The sequence below is a fragment of the Zea mays genome, chromosome 6 (assembly GCF_902167145.1).
Source record: "Zea mays cultivar B73 chromosome 6, Zm-B73-REFERENCE-NAM-5.0, whole genome shotgun sequence".
Lineage (NCBI taxonomy): Eukaryota > Viridiplantae > Streptophyta > Magnoliopsida > Poales > Poaceae > Zea > Zea mays.
Genome location: NC_050101.1, coordinates 144196102 through 144210078, shown reverse-complemented (window position 1 = coordinate 144210078; position 13977 = coordinate 144196102).

The window sequence follows — 13977 nt, the reverse complement described above, 5'->3', positions numbered from 1 at the left end:
ACCTATCTCATCAAGATCAACTTGCTCTACTTGAGAGCCGTTAGTTTCATCAAACACAACATCACAAGAAACTTCAACTAGTCCTGAGGACTTGTTAAAGACTCTATATGCCCTTGTGTTTGAATCATATCCTAGTAAAAAGCCTTCTACCGTCTTAGGAGCAAATTTAGATTTTCTACCTCTTTTAACAAGAATGAAGCATTTGCTACCAAAGACTCTAAAATATGAAATATTGGGCTTTTTACCGGTTAGGAGTTCATATGATGTCTTCTTGAGGATTCGGTGTAGATATAACCGGTTGATGACGTAGCAGGCGGTGTTGACCGCCTCGGCCCAAAACCGATCCGGCGTCTTGTACTCATCAAGCTTGGTTCTTGCCATGTCTAATAGAGTTCGATTCTTCCTCTCCACTACACCATTTTGTTGTGGCGTGTAGGGAGAAGAGAACTCATGCTTGATGCCCTCCTCCTCAAGGAAGCCTTCAATTTGAGAGTTCTTGAACTCCGTCCAGATGTCGCTTCTAATTTTCTTGATCCTCAAGCCGAACTCATTTTGAGCCCGTCTCAAGAATCCCTTTAAGGTCTCTTGGGTTTGAGATTTTTCTTGCAAAAATAATACCCAAGTGAAGCGAGAATAATCATCCACAATAACTAGACAGTACTTACTCCCGCCGATGCTTATGTAAGCGATCGGGCCGAATAAATCCATGTGTAGGAGCTCCAGTGGCCTGTCAGTCGTCATAATTTTCTTGTGTGGATGATGAACACCAACTTGCTTCCCCGCTTGGCATGCGCTACAAACCCTATCTTTCTCAAAATGAACATTTGTTAGTCCTAAAATGTGCTCTCCCTTTAGAAGCTTATGAAGATTCTTCATTCCAACATGGGCTAGTCGGCGGTGCCAGAGCCAACTCATGTTAGTCTTAGCAACTAAGCAAGTGTCGAGTTCAGCTCTATCAAAATCTACCAAGTATAGCTGACCCTCTAACACTCCCTTAAATGCTATTGAATCATCACTTCTTCTAAAGACAGTGACACCTACATCAGTAAATAGACAGTTGTAGCCCATTTTGCATAATTGGGATACGAAAAGCAAATTGTAATATAGTGAATCAACAAGAAAAACATTGGAAATGGAATGGTCAGGAGATATAGCTATTTTACCCAAACCTTTGACCAAACCTTGATTTCCATCCCCGAATGTGATAGCTCATTGGAAATCTTGGTTTTTCTCATATGAGGAGAACATCTTTTTCTCCCATGTCATGTGGTTTGTGCACCCGCTATCGATGATCCAACTTGAGCCCCCAGATGCATAAACCTACAAAACAAATTTAGTTCTTGACTTTAGGTACCCAAATGGTTTTGGATCCTTTGGCATTAGACACAAGACTTTGGGTACCCAAACACAAGTCTTGGAGCCCTTGTGTTTGCCCCCAACAAACTTGGCAACTACCTTGCCGGATTTGTTAGTTAAAACATATGATGCATCAAAAGTTTTGAATGAAATGTCATGATCATTTGATGCATTAGGAGTTTTCTTCTTAGGCAACTTAGCACGGTGTTGGGGTCGTGCTTCGGTGCGCCGAAGGTCTTACACGAAGAAGCAGCTTCGGCTGAACTCGCCTCCAGGAGACGGCCGAAGGTCCCTTTTTCATGGAGCTTCGGCGTTACAAACCGACATAGAGATAAAATGACCTTTTTATGCATATAGGTCTGAGTCAATGTTGTAAACTTTTGTAAGGGGCATAATTGTAATTTGTCACAGGCTGCGACCTGTGCCTATAAATAGATGAACAGTACCTCTGTACTGTTCACGCGAACTTGCTTTTGGCCTTCGCATCACATTCGTACTTTTTGCCTTCCGCAAGACCGAAGGTACATTTGTACTTCAAAGTCATTTATATTCATTAATACAAGTAGAGATAATCCTATGATAATATTTACATGTTTATTTCATGATTTATGTGAATGCTTTATTCTTCGTTGTTGTGCTTACGAAGGTATGTTCTTTGTAACCTTCGTCCGAGATGCTATATATCCCGAAGGGATATATCGTTATGAAGGACGAAGGACCTTAATACTTAACATTTTCTGTGTTGCCTTGTTCTTAATTCGAAGCATTTGAGAACAAGTCCCCAACATTGGCGCCCACCTCCGGTCAACTCACTTCCACCTTTCTGAGCTGATGGCTTCGTTCAACACTCAAGCTGGAGCTGCTTCGGCTTCGAAGCTGGTGCTCCCGATAACAGGCGGTTCTTGCTCAGAGCCAGCTAACAAAAAGCAGAAGAAGGAGGCTCAGAGAAGGGTGCAGCATGTTGGAGTGCAGGGACCCTTCATTAAGTCAAAATGGTCTCACATTCCAATTACCTTTTCTCAGGAAGATCTTCAGCTCAAGGACTATCCTCACAATGATGCTATGGTCATTTCTTGTGTGATCAAAGGGTTTCTGGTTCACAATGTCCTAGTTGACACAGGCAGTGCAGCTGACATTATATTTGCCAAAGCCTTCAGACAGATGCAAGAGCCTGAAGACAAGATTCATGATGCTACGCACCCTCTTTGTGGCTTCGGAGGGCGGCAGATTGTGGCACTCGGGAAGATTACCATGCCGGTAACCTTCGGATTTGTTAATAACACAAGGACTGAGCAAATTGTGTTTGATATTGTTGACATGGAATACCCCTACAACGCCATCATTGGTCGTGGTACCCTAAATGCTTTTGAAGCAATTCTTCACCCAGCTTATCTCTGCATGAAGATACCTTCGGACCAAGGGCCTATTGCTATTCATGGGAGTCAGGAAGCTGCCAGAAGGGCCGAAGGAAGCTGGACTGATTCCAAGGCAATCCATAATATAGATGGAGTTGAAGCTTGTGAACAGTACAAGTTCAGGAGGGAAAAAGCAGCTTCGGCTGATCAGCCGAAGCCCATGCTGCTGTGTGAGGATATAGCAGAGCAGAAGGTGCTATTGGGCTCGCAATTATCTGAAGATCAAGAGAAAACCTTGATAAGGTTTTTATTCAACAATAAAGATGTTTTTGCATGGTCAGCCAATGATCTTTGTGGAGTGAATCGGGATGTTATTGAACATTCGCTCAATGTTGACCCATCCTTCAGACCCCGCAAGCAGAGGCTTCGGAAAATGTCTGATGACAAGGCCGAAGGGGCTCGTAACGAAGTAAAAAGACTCCTAAGTGCAGGAGTTATCAGAGAAGTGAAGTATCCAGAATGGCTAGCTAACACTGTTATGGTGAAGAAGGCCAATGGAAAGTGGAGAATGTGTATTGATTTCACAGATCTCAACAAGGCTTGTCCGAAGGATGAGTTCCCGCTGCCAAGGATAGACTCTTTAGTTGATGCAGCAGCTTCTTCGGAACTCATGAGTCTCTTGGATTGTTACTCAGGTTATCATCAAATCTGGATGAAAAAGGAGGATGAGCCGAAGACTAGTTTCATAACCCCAAGTGGTACATATTGCTATCTTCGGATGCCTGAGGGGCTTAAGAATGCTGGAGGGAGTTTCAGCAGGATGACTGCGAAGGTTCTCCAATCTCAGATAGGCAGAAATGTGTTGACCTATGTTGATGACATTATTGTAAAAAGCACGAAGCAAGAAGACCATATTGCTGATCTGCAGGAGACCTTCGCCAGCTTCAGACAAGCTGGTCTGAAGCTGAATCCAGAAAAATGTGTCTTCGGAGTAAAGAAGGGTAAGTTCCTTGGATGCTTGGTTTCAACAAAGGGAATTGAAGCTAACCCAAATAAAATCGAAGCTATACTTCGAATGGAGCCACCAACCACAAGAAAGGGGGCCCAAAGATTGACAGGAAGACTGGCTTCTCTTAACAGATTTATATCCAGATCAGCGGAAAGAAATCTACCCTTCTTCGAGGTGCTAAAATCAGCTGAAGTCTTTCAATGGGGCCCAGCTCAACAAAAAGCTTTCGAAGAACTCAAGCAATACCTGATAGATCTAACAACATTAACTCCACCAATGCCAGGGGCTCCTCTGTTGTTGTATGTGGCAGCTTCGCACTCAGCAGTAAGTGCGGCACTTGTGCAGGAGAAGTTTGATGGACAAATCAAGAAGCAGGTCCCAGTATATTTTGTATCTGAGGTCCTTAGTGTCTCAAAGAAAAATTATACAGAACTGGAGAAGGTGTTGTATGCCGTTCTAATGGCATCCAGGAAGCTTCGGCATTATTTTCAGGCATATAATATTATTGTTCCTTCTTCGCAGCCGTTGAAAGATATCATGAGAAATAAAGAAGCTACTGGCCGAATTGGAAAATGGGCTGCGGAGCTTAATGAATTTTACATTGATTATGTGCACAGATCCTCGATCCAGTCTCAAGCATTGGCAGATTTTATTGCCGACTGGACGCCAGGGGCTCAGGGCGAAGAAGCGAATAAAGATGCCGAAGCATGGACAGTGTTTTGTGATGGCTCCTGGGGAACCTTCGGAGCAGGAGCAGCTGCTGTTTTGGTTTCACCGTCCAAGGTTAAAACTTGCTATGCAGCAAGACTGGACTTCAGCTGCACAAATAATATTGCTGAGTACGAAGCCTTGCTCCTGGGTCTTCGGAAACTAAAGGCAATGGGGATCAGGAGGGCGATCCTTAAAACTGATTCTCAGATTGTTTCGGGTCATATTGACAAAAGTTGCAAGGCTAAAGACCCGAAGCTTGAAAAATACCTAGACACAGTCCGAAGGATCGAAGCTTCCTTCGAAGGATTTTCTGTTAAGAATATCCCTCGAGGGCAAAATGAACATGCTGATTTGTTAGCCAGGTCTGCAGCACAGGGGCTGCCGCTACCTTCGGTTGTATTCTTCGAAACAATAAAGGCACCTTCAGTGGAGTTACTTGAAAGAGCAGTTCTTACTATTTCTCCTGTGTACAGTGAAGATTGGAGAACTGAAATAATTTCTTACCTTCAGGGCAACTTCCTATCAGATGACGAAGCTTATAATAAAAGAATAGAGGCAAGAGCTCGTCCGTATATCATTATAGAAGGGGAGTTATACAAGCATGGAGTTTGTGCCCCGCTGCTCAAGTGCTTGTCTAGAGCCGAAGGTATAGAGTTGATGAAGGAGATACATGCAGGCCTTTGTGGATCCCACATCGGATCCAGGCCGTTACTTGGAAAAGTGTTCCGTCAAGGATTTTATTGGCCGAAGGCAGCTTCGGATGCAGCTGAGTTAGTTCAAAAGTGCGAAGGTTGTCAGAAATGTGCAAGAGATCAAAAACAACCTTCGTCTTTGACACAGCTAATACAACCCATCTGGCCATTGCAAAGGTGGGGCCTCGATTTGCTGGGCCCATTACCACCGGCTCAAGGCAATCTGAAATATGTTGTAGTTGCTGTGGAATATTTTTCCAAGTGGATTGAGGCGAAGCCATTAGCTACAATAACTTCGGCCACTGTCCAAAAATTTTTCTGGCAGAATATTGTCTGTCGCTTCGGAGTGCCGAAGGCTATAACTGTAGATAATGGAACACAATTCGACTCCGAAGAATTCAGAAATTTTTGTGATCAAATTGGCACGAAGATCCACTTTGCGTCAGTCAGGCACCCGGAGTCGAATGGGCTTGTTGAAAGGGCCAACGGCATCATAATGACAGGAATAATGAAGCTAATCTTTAATCAACCAAGGGGAAAGTGGCCAGATCAGCTTACCAAAGTGGTATGGAGCCATAACACAACAACATCAAGATCTACAGGCTTTACCCCATTTAAGTTGTTATTTGGTGACGAAGCAATAACCCCGGAAGAAGCCAAAGCTGGATCAATAAGAGTGGTAGCTTCGGCAGAATCAGGTCCCGAAGATACTTGTCTCGTGGAAAAAGATGCCTTAGAAGGGATCAGGCTTCAGGCCGTGGAGAATATCAATAAGTACCAGGCCGAAACAGTTAAATGGCGAGATAGAAAGGTCCGGCTAAAAAATATTGAGCCAGGACACTTGGTGCTTCGGAGAGTGGCCAATCCGGATACAGTGGGCAAATTGCAACTGAAATGGGAAGGGCCTTTCTTAGTAGCATCTTCGTCAAGGCCTGGTTCGTACAGACTGAAGGACATGGATGGCAATGAAATTCCAAGATCTTGGAATGCGGATGAGCTTCGGCGGTTTTATGTATAACTCGATGTAATTTTGACTTTTCTTTTCTTTTTCATGGCACCCTTTTCCTTTCTAAAGGGGGAGAAAGGTTTTTAATGGGGCCATCATATGTAATTTCCTTTTTAGTTTTATAAGAGCAAAATCCCCCAAAAGAATGTAAATGTAAAAGCTGAGAGCGCACCATCGAGTGCCGAAACTAAAAAAGAGAAGAAGCTCCAAAGACGTCCCTAAGGGGATGCAGAGCTCACAGCGAAAAGTCAACGCTGATTCCGCCGAAAGTAAAAGGCGAAGAAGCTCCAAAGTCGTTCCTAAGGGAATGCAGAGCTTATACCGTCTAAGTAAAAGACGAAGAAGCTCCAAAGACGTCCCTAGGGGGATGCAGAGCTTACAGCGAAAAGTCAACGCTGATACTGCCTAAGTAAAAGGCAAAGATGCTCCAAAGTCGTTCCTAAGGGAATGCAGAGCTGACGTGTGTTTGCTCCTAAGAAAATGATGGATGAGTGTGGCTTCGGACATACGCTTCGGACATTCATTTGCACATTACATCATGGCATTTGCATGCATAAGCATTCATTCATAGCATTTGTGTTCCTAAATGGTTGCTTCGGCACAGAGAAAAGTTTCGGATAAATGGTTTGTTATGATTCGTTATGTAAAAGAAAAGTTTCGAAGAGGTGGTTTTTTATGAATCGTTGTGTATAAGAGTAGCAGTCTTTTATGTTTTGTTATGTAAGGAAAAGCTTCGGCAGAAAAGAGTAGCAGTCTTTTATGTTTTGTTATGTAAGAAAAAGCTTCGGCAGATAAGAATAGCAGTCTTTTATGTTTTGTTATGTAAGGAAAAGCTTCGGCAGATAAGAGTAGCAGTTTTTTATGTTTTGTTATGTAAGGAAAGGCTTCGGCAAAAAGAGGAAGCGGCCTTTTATGCTTCGTTGTGTACGAAAAGAAGGGAAGGTGTTTTTTCGCCTTCGGCTCAAAAAACTGATTTCGTCCACATCAAAGCACCTTAATCGAAGGGTAAGAATATATTACAAGGTATGTACAAAGTTCCTTGAAGAACAGTTTAATTCTATTTACAAGAGTTGTTACAAAATTATCCTGAGTTTTTCTAAAGCACACTTCTGCTAGTCTTCATTAAGCTTCAGCTTCGACGACAACTTCGGCGACATATCCTAGGCATCATCTTCACCTTTGTCATCCTACATGAGTCAAGGAATCATAAGAATCAAGCCCAAAGGAAAAGGTAAGCACGAAATGTCATTTCATACTGGTTCAAGATGACTTCGGGCTTCGTCTCCAGCTTTCTCTCGCCCGCCCTTTGTCCATACCATTTTTATAAATCTATTGGAGATACTTCGGGCGAGGTCGGGCATATCATCCAGGATTGATGAAGATAAGGTGAAGTTGGGCCTGTTGACAACCTTTCCATGTTCGCAGCCGGCCTTCAGAAATGCAGCAGCGGTACCCCGAGAAGCCACCCAGGCACAGAAGTCGCCGTGCCCGGCTATAACTTCGTCAAGCTCTTCGATTTCAGCTTCAATATGATCGAAGGCCTGGGGTAAATTTTCCGCCGAAGGGTTAAATTTCCCACTGCTGGCTCCAACAGAGTAAAATATCTTCTTTAATCGTCCAATACAATTATTGCCAAAGTTCAAGCATTTGTCTTGAAGGCTTGTTAATGCTTTCTTCAATTCTGAGCTGGTCTGGACTTCGGCTTTAAGCTTCGAATTCAGTTCTAGCTTCTCTTGATCAAATTGTTTTGATTGATTGATAAGCTTCGAATTCAACTCTAATATTTTAGCCTCAGTTTCAGCCAGCAAGCCTTCGGTCGATTGGAGCTCGAAGTCTTTCTTTTCAATGATGGCAGATTGCTCTTTTATTTTGCTTTCCAAGTTTTCAATTATAGCTTCGTGCTTTTTGTCCTCCAAGTCTTGTTGCATCTTCAGAGCTTTGCTCAGTAGCATGCTCTGAACAGAAACAACTTATGTTAAGTAATATTTTTATTGTTAACAGCAATAAAAACCAGAGAAAAAGGTTGTTTACCTTGAAGTTAGAATAAAGCAAGCTGCCGACGATATGTTGTCGTCGGTAGCGGCTGATGTCTGTCTCTAACTTCGGAAAACCGATACTCTTCGATAGAGTACAGATTACCTTAGCTCCAGTCTGGTCTCGAATACAGCCTAGTTTTTCATCATCTACACCCCCAAATAGAAGGGCTCCTGGCTTGTAGCCGCAAGATTTGGCATAGTCTTTGAGTTCTTCTATTTCGTCCTTCGTCAGTTTCTGCCCAATTAGATTCTGGAAAGAATAGGCTTCGTCGTCCGAAGTTTCTTCGACTATTTCTTTCCCTTTCCCTGGCACTGTGGCCAGGATTTCTTCAGTAACGGTGGCAGCTTCTTCAATGTTTTCCGTCAAAATTTTGTCAATATTTTCAAGAGTAGTTTCTAAATTTACATCTTCGGGTGTGGCAGCTTCGGTAGCCGCGACTTCCGAAGCTCTACCTTCGGCAGCTGCCATTTTTTGGATTGACGCCCTTGGCGGCGTCTTATCGATAACTTCAGTTACCGCAATAATTCTTTGCCGTTTGGGTTTGCTTGTCTTCGTCTGATCCGGCTCGTCCACCTTTTGAAAAAGCTTCGTCAGTTGGAGCCCTAGTGGACTTAGCTTCGTAGGCATGGGTTCAGTCATTACCTTTAAAATTTCCTCCACGTCGCTGGTAGAAGGCGGTGTGGGGGACCCCTCTTCTTCGGGTGATTTGCGCTTCGGAGTGGATATTGTTCTTTTCTTGATAATTTTCTTTTTCTTTGCTGGTCCTTCTTCATCTCTGATCAGAGTTTCGGCTACTCTTTTTCTTTTATGGCCCTCGGCACCCTTGTTCAACTGCTCATAGTCTGAATACTCGAAGCCCAGGGCGTCAAATACTCGGTTCAGTCTTCGTTTCGGTCGGGCACCGAAGGCTGCTGTCATTAATTGATCCTCTTTTTTGGAGTAATTCCCCAGGATCTCATTGCACATCACCTCAATTGTTTCTAACCACTCTTTGCAGGGTTTTTTGAAGTACTTTTTAAACTTGAAGTGATAGGGAAGCCGGACGAGTTCACCCTTCTTCTTCTCTCCCTCCAGCTTCGGCATGTCCCACTCTCTTAGAGTAGGGAAAACTTTGAATGCCAAGAACTCCTGAACTAGATCCCTGGTGCCAATATGTTTTGAGATAATTTCAAATTCACCCAGAGCAGCCCAGGTGGGACCTTTTAGGTCGCCAATGTGGCATCGTGGCCTTGTCTCTCCGAAGATTAACTCCAAAGGGCTTTGTACCAGTTTTTCTTTGTCTTCGTCAACTTTTACATAAAACCACTCTGATTTCCAACCTGCTGGCCATTTGCTCCGGTAGCTGATGACAGGACACTTTGTTGTCTTCCGGTAGGCAAAATTATAACAGCCGAAATTATCATGTAGCCCATCTTTTCTGGCCTTTGTTTGGTAATGTAATTCGTGAGCTCGGCAGAAGCTGTCAGCAAATGGTTCCACAGCTTGGCTTCGGAGGGCCCAGATATAAACATTGAGCCTAACGATGGCGTTAGGAGTCAATTGATGAAAATAGATACCAAACTTCTTCAGTATCTCTGCAATAATATTGTGAAGAGGGAATCTAAGCCCAGCCTTCAAAAAACTCTTGAAAACAACAATCTCATCCTTCCCTGGCTTCGGGATGATCTCTTCTCCCCCGAAGCGGAGTAGCTTCTTCTGATCTTCATTGAAATAACCTGCTTTCACCATCTTCGAAAGATCAGCTTTTGAAACAGTTGATTTCCCAAAATCCAGGTGGCTGGGTTTGCTGGGCATGGCAATGTGGTAGTCATCCTCGGAGTCGGTTTCTTCTCTGTCTTCTCCTTCCGCAGCTGGCGGGTTTGCTTCGGCAGCAGGCGTTTCTTCCGCGGTTACCAGGCCGGAGCGCTGCATCGCTTCGGAGATGGGCACAGTGTCTGAACCTTCGGCTTCGTCCCCCTCACGTACAACTTTGGCAGTAGATCGTACTCTCGCCATTTAATTCTGAGTTTGGGGGAGTCAGAAACTTTTTTCCTTTTTTCTTTTCTCCGAAGCTCTTCTTTCTGACGAAGCAGATGTTGAAATGGACCTTCGTTCGATTCTGAGACTTCAGCTTCGGCTATGGTGGAAAATTTTGGCAGCAAAACAGTGCAAATAGCAATGAATGCTGTGGTAACTTCACACCTACCCGTTTGTTTATATAGTGCTGCAGGTAAGAAGGCGAAGCAGCAGGATTTTTACACCACGCGGGCAGTCATTCGTACTCGCTGAGCAGTGGACCGCAAGGGTCAAACAGTAACTCTGCAGAGGGCCTGGCACGCGCTCGAAAGTTGGATCGTTTCCCCGCAACGAGCTCAGGGAAGGTGTTTTTTGGACCTTCGGCTTCCCGAAGCTGAAGAGGTTTTTTTTTTCACGGGACAAGCTCGTTACGAAAAACGATCTAGCACCGCGAAAGGGGCTACTGTTGGGGTCGTGCTTCGGTGCGCCGAAGGTCTTACACGAAGAAGCAGCTTCGGCTGAACTCGCCTCCAGGAGACGGCCGAAGGTCCCTTTTTCATGGAGCTTCGGCGTTACAAACCGACATAGAGATAAAATGACCTTTTTATGCATATAGGTCTGAGTCAATGTTGTAAACTTTTGTAAGGGGCATAATTGTAATTTGTCACAGGCTGCGACCTGTGCCTATAAATAGATGAACAGTACCTCTGTACTGTTCACGCGAACTTGCTTTTGGCCTTCGCATCACATTCGTACTTTTTGCCTTCCGCAAGACCGAAGGTACATTTGTACTTCAAAGTCATTTATATTCATTAATACAAGTAGAGATAATCCTATGATAATATTTACATGTTTATTTCATGATTTATGTGAATGCTTTATTCTTCGTTGTTGTGCTTACGAAGGTATGTTCTTTGTAACCTTCGTCCGAGATGCTATATATCCCGAAGGGATATATCGTTATGAAGGACGAAGGACCTTAATACTTAACATTTTCTGTGTTGCCTTGTTCTTAATTCGAAGCATTTGAGAACAAGTCCCCAACACACGGGTTGGTTGCCTAGAGCTAGATGTCTCACCCTTATACATAAAAGCATGATTAGGGCCAGAGTGAGACTTCCTAGAATGAATTCTCCTAATTTTGCTCTCGGGATAACCGACAGGGTACAAAATGTAACCCTCGTTATCCTGAGGCATGGGAGCCTTGTCCTTAACAAAGTTAGACAATTTCTTAGGAGGGGCATTAAGTTTGACATTGTCTCCCCTTTGGAAGCCAATGCCATCCTTGATGCCAGGGCGTCTCCCACTATAGAGCATGCTTCTAGCAAATTTAAATTTTTCATTTTCTAAGTCATGCTCGGCAATTTTAGCATCTAATTTAGCTATATGATCATTTTGTTGTTTAATTAAAGCCACATGATCATGAATAGCATCAATATCAACATCTCTACATCTAGTGCAAATGGACACATGCTCAACGGTAGATGTAGAGGGTTTGCAAGATTTTAATTCTACAACCTTAGCATGTAATATACCATTTTCACTTCTAAGGTTGGAAATAGTAACATTGCAAACGTCAAAATCTTTAGCCTTAGCAAGCAATTTTTCATTTTCAATCCTAAGGCTAGCAAGAGAGTCATTCAATTTTTCAATGTTAGCAAGGAAATTAGCATTATCATCTCTAAGATTGGAAATTGAAACATCACAAATATTTGAATCAACCTTAGCTAATAAATAAGCATTCTCATTTCTAAGGTTGTCAATAGTCTCATGGCAAGTGCTTAGCTCACTAGATAGTTTTTCACATTTTTCCACTTCTAGAGCGTAAGCATTTTTAACCTTAACATGCTTCTTGTTTTCCTTGATTAGGAAGTCCTCTTGGGAGTCCAAGAGTTCATCCTTCTCATGGATGACACTAATTAGTTCATTTAGTTTTCCCTTTTGTTGCATGTTGAGGTTAGCAAAAAGAGTACACAAATTATCCTCCTCATCACTAGCATTATCATCACTAGAGGACTCATATTTAGTGGAGGATTTGTATTTAACCTTTTTCTTTTTGCCGTCCTTTGCCATGAGGCACTTGTGGCCGACGTTGGGGAAGAGGAGGCCCTTGGTGACGACGATGTTGGCGGCGTCCTCGTCGGAGGAGTCGGTGGAGCTCTCGTCCGAGTCCCACTCCCGGCAAACATGGGCATCACCGCCCTTCTTCTTGTAGTACTTCTTCTTCTCCTTTCTTCTCCCCTTCTTGTCGTCGCCCCTGTCACTGTCACTAGAAATAGGACATTTTGCTATAAAGTGACCGGGCTTACCACACTTGTAGCAAACTTTCTTGGAGCGGGGCTTGTAATCTTTCCCCCTCCTTTGCTTGAGGATTTGGCGGAAGCTTTTGATGATAAGCGCCATTTCCTCATTGTCGAGCTTGGAGGCATCGATTGGTTGTCTACTTGATGTAGATTCCTCCTTCTTCTCCTCTGTCGCCTTGAATGCCACCGGTTGTGCTTCGGGCGTTGAGGAGGTGCCTTGCTCGATGATTTTCTTTGAGCCTTTAATCATTAGCTCAAAGCTCACAAATTTTCCTATAACCTCCTCGGGAGACATTAGCTTGTATCTAGGATCACCTCGAATTAATTGAACTTGCGTAGGGTTAAGAAAAACGAGGGATCTAAGAATAACCTTGACCATCTCATGGTCATCCCATTTTTCGCTCCCGAGGTTGCGCACTTGGTTCACCAAGGTCTTCAAGCGGTTGTACATAGCTTGTGGATCCGCCCCTTGGTGAAGCATGAAGCGACTGAGCTCCCCCTCGATCGTCTCCCGCTTGGTGATCTTTGTCACCTCGTCTCCCTCGTGCGCGGTCTTGAGTACGTCCCAAATTTCCTTCGCACTCTTTAACCCTTGCACCTTATTATACTCCTCTCGACTTAGAGAGGCGAGGAGTATAGTGGTGGCTTGGGAGTTAAAGTGGTGGATTTGGGCTACTTCGTCCGAGTTGTAGTCCTCATCCCCTATGGATGGTACCTGTACACCAAACTCAACAACATTCCAAATGCTTGTGTGGAGTGAGGTTAGATGATGCCTCATTTTATCACTCCACATGTTATAATCTTCACCGTCAAAGACCGGTGGTTTGCCTAATGAAACAGATAGTAAAGGAGTACGCTTTGAAATATGTGGGTAGCGTAGGGGAATCTTACTATACTTATTGCGCTCATGATGCTTAGAAGTGACAGACGGCGCGTCGGAGCCGGAGGTCGATGGTGATGAAGAGTCGGTCTCGTAGTAGACCACTTTCCTCATCCTCTTTTGCTTGTCGCCTCTCCGATGCGACTTGTGGGAAGAGGATTTCTTTTCCTTCCCCTTCCCTTTGTTGGAGGAGTCTTTCTTCTCCTTCCTCTTGTTGCGGGACTCTTCCGATGAAGTCTCCCTGTGGCTTGTAGTGGGCTTGTCGCCGGTCTTCATCTCCTTCTTGGCGTGATCTCCCGACATCACTTCGAGCGATTAGGCTCTAATGAAGCACCGGGCTCCGATACTGAAAGTCGCCTAGAGGGGGGTGAATAGGGCGAAACTGAAATTTACAAAGTTAATTACAACTACAAGCCGGGTTAGCGTTAGAAATAATAATGAGTTCGAGAGAGAGGGCGCAAAACAAATCGCTAGCGAATAAAGAGTGAGACACGTGGATTTGTTTTACCGAGGTTCGGTTCTCTCAAACCTACTCCCCGTTGAGGAGGCCACAAAGGCCGGGTCTATCTCAACCCTTTCCCTCTCTCAAACGGTCCCTCGAACCGAGTGAGCTTCTCTTCTCAAATCAACCGG